General features: G+C 44.0%; 1 protein-coding gene across 2 annotated transcripts in view; it reads left to right on the forward strand.

Annotated features, from left to right (window-relative positions):
- Positions 1-4,970: 4,970 nt before the first annotated feature.
- LOC142140693 (uncharacterized) overlaps positions 4,971-6,000 on the forward strand; it is a 19,058-nt gene continuing 18,028 nt past the window's right edge. Inside the window, exon 1 of one of the 2 annotated variants that reach the window (XM_075198482.1) lies at positions 4,971-5,055. The gene's annotated coding sequence lies outside the window, so the exon portion shown is untranslated. Of the gene's footprint in view, positions 5,067-6,000 lie in introns of both variants that reach the window. The other variant, XM_075198481.1, reaches the window with a different exon arrangement.

Consider the following 6,000-nt stretch of genomic DNA (forward strand, 5'->3'; position numbering starts at 1 on the left):
TGATGAAGACAACTCCAGGCCCCACAGCAAATATTAAATATTTTATATACAGAGATCACCCCAGAGGCTACACTGAAAGCCCCTGCAGTGATATTTCTGTGCAACCCTAACATAGCTTACTATAAATATCAATTAGAATTGTTATTAAAACCCAACTGCTTACATTGGTGGATAGAACTACCCACAGTCCCTGCAGCCTCAATAGCACCAGAGATACAATCATTACAGGCAGCCATTTTGAATCACTTTCACAGTGAGACTTGTGAGGATCCTCCTTGATCACATCCAGACGTCTCCCCACTCACCTGTTGTGATAAAGCCTACTGCAAATTAAAACACAAACAAACCCTAAACAAAAGACTATGCCTACAAGCCACTCTCCTTACTTGGCAGCTGAGTCCTGACATATTGCCCCGCTACAAGCCAACCAGGAACTCATATGCCCTCAGCCATCAACAGCCATGCCCACACTAATCAACACATGTGAATTAGATCACGACGATCTGCCAAGCTTTTATCAGCAATCGAGATTCAGCTCATCATCCAGCAAGTCTCCATCATCCTTATTTATACAGTTCTTTACAGAGAATATTTAATCATTCACATCAATCTCTGCCCCAGAAGAGCTTACAATCTAAATACCTACATACAGACACACACTAGGGTTAATTTCTTCTGAAATCAATTAAACTACCAGTATGCCGTTGGACTGTGGGAGGTAACTGGAGCACTTGACAGAAACCCCCACAAGCACAGGGAGAACATACAAACTCCACATAGATAGGGCGATGGTTGGCAGCAATTCCAACCACTCAGTCACCATGTCCCTTCCGTAGGTCTACTGATGCAGCCTTCATTTCAATGATCCTTAATTAACGGAGCCACTCACTTTGTGAATTACCTATGGACAGCCTCCATGACATGCTGACAGTAACGCCATGTTCATGCCCTAATAACATTGCATGTTGTATGTCAATGACTTTGCATTAACTTTGTAGAACTGCTGCTGACATTTGATAAATTTGTCCAGATAAAAGCTTCCTCAACAGGAACCGCCTGACCAAACATGAGATAAAGTGCAATGCACTTTGACCTAACAAAAAGCTCATGCCTCACTGACATTGTAGAGTATGCCACATGGGGACTCTACTAATAGTCCTATTTAAATCATACATTGACCTCTCCTAACCCCCTATATAAAACCCAGTTCCCTTACAATTCTAAGTCACCTTACACTACAAGAGAAACCCTGGGGTTGCCTTTATACGTTATCTGCCCTCCTGTGGCTGGATCCCCCTTTCTCCTCATAAGAATAGGAAGAAATAACTTATTGTATACATTTATTGTTCATATTGGAGAGGAATGCCTGATATTATTGTAGATGCCGCACATGTATTGTTTGTTACAGGTATATTTGAGAGATACACAAAATGTCTAACATCTCTTCACAACTTCTAATTACAGCCCCTCCTCTGGGAGTGATCATGTAATTTCCCTATTTTCTGCCCTGGGACTCTGTTAACCTAATTGAATACACAAAACACTCAATATTTTACCTACCATCACAATGTCACATACGGGAATGAAAGTCTCCCAACCGGACACTTCCACTTTTTTACAAAAAAAAAGGGAAAAAAAGAATTGAAAGATCTATCAAGCATCCATGGCAGATGCCATCTCTCAGTTTGCCCTGTTCTTGTTGGGAATCATACATTCAACAAAAAAATGTAGTAGGGTGATTGATGTTCTCCCCAGCCAGGATTGTCCTAGTGTTCCCAGATGAGACTAAGGAGCTGGGAATGAGGGGATGGTGTGTTTGCACTTCTTCATCTCAAGACAGCTCACTACGGTCTGAAGTTGAACATCAGATATTACTTGGGACTGACATAAATCAGAATAATTGGTGCAATAGACGTTGCAGGCAAACAGGACAATAAGTTGTTCCCAGCACAAGCTCAGTAGCATGTCCAGCAAGATGTATCTGTCATGGTAGTCCAGTCCCACCTAGATCCAGGGTCTTCACCTGTAATAAATCCAATGATCCTTGACAAAATAAAAGAACCCTGATAGATGACACAAGACTAGCTCCTAAGAGCTTGTGGTGCAAACGAGGTCTGAATTCAAGCCGTGTGAAATCCTCATGTTATAAATAGGACTACTGCCGTAAGACTTCGTTCGCACGTACCTTAAGAGTGGCTGTATTAGCAATTGGCATGGTAGTTGTCTTAGACAACCACCCTATAGGTGTGTCCCATTTACCAATATCCTCAGAGGGAAGAGGACAATGGGACTGTAGCCTACAGGACACCTGGAACCTTAGTCTGGCGAGTTCCAAGCCTCACCCAACAAATCATCCAGCTGGGAAGAAGGAGGAAAATAAAGTGTGCTTTTTCTCCTCAACTTAAACAGAGAAGGTTCCATAGTCTATCTCTGGGATGTCTAACATCTGGTGCATAGGGTTGTATCAGCTCCCCCACCTCCTGACAGAAAGAGGCGACTTACTTCTCAAAGGAGGAGTCCTCCATATCTGACCCAACAAGCACCTCTCCCTCCTCCTGGGAAGAACAATCAGAATCTGATACACTTCCAGGTTGGAGAACCACCACCCTCCTATGTGAGAAAGATGGCATAGCGGATTCCAGCATCCTCTCCAAAGAAGAGAAAACCAAAACCAGGTCCTGTAACATAGTCTCTAGAACTCTGACCCAAACCAGTTACTCAGAACCAACCAGACTGCCTGAAGAGCCGGCGGGAACCTGGGAAAGACCACTCCCCAATTGGGAGCAATCTTAGCCATAGAGTTGGCTAGTGACCTAGCCCAGGCAGCTTCTGCCATGTCAGAATCAGAGCGTCCAGGTACACACAGCACCTGAGCTTCAGATTGCCAAAGTGCGCACAAAGCGTCTGCATCTGGCTGTCCTGAAGGCAATTTAGCGTCGGAACAGGTAAACTTCGCTATAGAAGTTACTCCAGCCTTAGCCCTCGAGGATCTCCCCCCTTTCAGACATGAGAGACACAGATAGAAGAAAAAATACAAGAAAAGACAGAAGTAGCACACAATTAGAAAAAAGAAAGTCAGCCTGTAAGACAGCCCTGGAGCCCAATAAATCTGAGGGACTAACCACTTACAAAATAAACCCCAAAACCTGGTACCTTGATGTAAGGACAGAGAAGGGGATTGTTGGAGCTCCAAGGTGATTCCTGTCCTGGTTTCTGCACACGTGAAGTAAAAGACCACCCGAGAGGAAGTGCAGTAAAAGGGAAGAAGCACCTCCCCCAGAACTGGATTGGTAGCTGTTCAGAAGGGAAGCCCCCTCCACCAATCCAGTGCCTGGTAACCCCTACCAAACCCAGGCCCCTTAAGGGAACATGAAGCCTGCCTCTATATATAGGAAGCATCCTTTCCTGGGGCCCACCGCACTGTGCTAGGAGAAGTTACACTCACCGTTCAGACGTTCTTCGGAACATCGTAAAGCAGTGATTACCATTTCTTCAGTCACTGCCTGGGAACCCCGGGCACTGAATATGGCGACTATGGCCGAGTCCCGCAGAGGAATCCAGTGTTGGGATTGGGGGGACGGCAGCGGAAGCACCCCTGTATACCTTCAATCCCCCACTGCGAGCAGCGCACAATCACCCATGCTGTGATACTGCAGTTGCAGAGTCCGGAGACAGCTCCAGACCCAGTAAAATAAACAAATAAAGAAAAAAATTAACTAAATAAAGGAAAACAGGCTTCAAAGCAGTCCCAATAATAAAAAAACATTCCCTGCCACGTCGGGAACTTAATCTAAACTAAAGACCTAACAGTAGAGGGGGAGAAGTGTCCGTGAACTTCTAAGATTTCTAAAAGTGCCCTCACGACTGGTCCCTGTACTATACCCCAAAGTTTCCCGGTGTACCCCAATGGATGCCTGAGAAATAACAAAATTTATATTTATTCATAAATGAGAAGGCTGAAGTATGACACCTGCAAAGTGCATAGAATACTGGATATATTGTTTCTGAGATTGGACATGGGGTTTTACTTTTGTGAGATAAATCTTTCATATGACAAAAAAATTATACACATGGCTTGAAATCGCACAGTATTTTTTAAAAAATAAAACCACATTTGTGGCAGTGGGAGCATGGAGAGGGCAGCGGTGGAATGCCAGACAGAGGCTTGTGGGCAGGGGGACATGTGAGGAGAAAAATTTTGAGCTTGTGTCATGTCAGAAAAAAAAGCTTGTGATTGTCAGGGGATAGGGGATTGACGATTGACGATTGAGGAGGAGCAGTGTGGGGAAGAGGCATCTCCCTTCTAAAGCCCCCTCTGCCCAGATGCATCACTCACACCCCCCCCCCTCTGCCCAGATGCATCACTCACCCCCCCCCCCTCTGCCCACATGCATCACTCGCAAACCCCCCCTCTGCCCACATGGTTCACTCACACCCCCCCTCTGTTTACATGCATTACTCACACATGCCCCCCTCTGTCCACATGCATCACTCACACATGCCCTCCTCTGTACATACATGCATCACTCACACATGCCCTCCTCTGTACATACATGCATCACTCGCACATGCACCCCTCTGTACATACATGCATCACTCACACATGCACCCCTCTGTACATACATGCATCACTCACACATGCACCCCTCTGTACATACATGCATCACTCACACATGCACCCCTTTGTACATACATGCATCACTCGCACATGCACCCCTCTGTACACATGCATCACTCACACATGCACCCCTCTATATATACATGCATCACTCACACATGCACCCCTCTATATATACATGTATTACTCACACATGCACCCCTCTGTGCATGCATGCATGCATACATACATACATACATACATACATACATACCTCTGCCCACTCCCCATCACATCACATCACATCACATCACATCTTACCTTTCCTCCTTCAGTGGTTGCACAGTACCCAGAGGATTTGCAGCACTGTGACCATGTGACTGCTGCAGCCACGTGACCTGGTGATGTCACAGTGACGTCAGCAGGGGATCTAGCCACAACCGAGAGAAGAAATCCCTGTAATGATAATGTAACGTATATATAATGTTTAGTGTCCATTCAGGGGACGTGATGTATACACTGTGTCTGTATGTACTGTGTGTGTGTAATATAAAGGATCCATGTAATGTATGTACTGTGTGTGTATACAGGGGGTGTAATGTATGTACTGTGTGTGTGTGTGTATATACAGGGGGTGTAATGTATGTACTGTGTGTGTATACAGGGGGTGTAATGTATGTACTGTGTGTGTGTGTATACAGGTGGTGTAATGTATGTACTGTGTGTGTATACAGGGGGTGTAATGTATGTACTGTGTGTGTATACAGGTGGTGTAATGTATGTACTGTGTGTGTATACAGGGGGTGTAATGTATGTACTGTGTGTGTATACAGGGGGTGTAATGTATGTACTGTGTGTGTGTATACAGGGGGTGTAATGTATGTAGTGTGTGTGTGTATACAGGTGGTGTAATGTATGTACTGTGTGTAATTTAAAGGATCCATGTAATGTATGTACTGTGTGTAATATAAAGGATCCATGTAATGTATGTACTGTGTGTGTATATATATATATATATATATATATATATATATATATATATATACATATACATATACATACAGGGGGTGTAATGTATGTACTGTGTGTGTGTGTGTGTGTATACAGGTGGTGTAATGTATGTACTGTGTGTGTGTGTATATATATATATATATATATATATATATATATATATATATATACATACATACAGGGGGTGTAATGTATGTACTGTGTGTGTATATACAGGGGGTGTAATGTATGTACTGTGTGTGTATATACAGGGGGTGTAATGTATGTACTGTGTGTGTATATACAGGGGGTGTAATGTATGTACTGTGTGTGTATATACAGGGGGTGTAATGTATGTACTGTGTGTGTATATACAGGGGGTGTAATGTATGTACTGTGTGCGTGTAAACAGG

Source organism: Mixophyes fleayi, chromosome 2 (genome assembly GCF_038048845.1).
Source record: "Mixophyes fleayi isolate aMixFle1 chromosome 2, aMixFle1.hap1, whole genome shotgun sequence".
Taxonomy (NCBI): Eukaryota; Metazoa; Chordata; class Amphibia; order Anura; family Limnodynastidae; genus Mixophyes; species Mixophyes fleayi.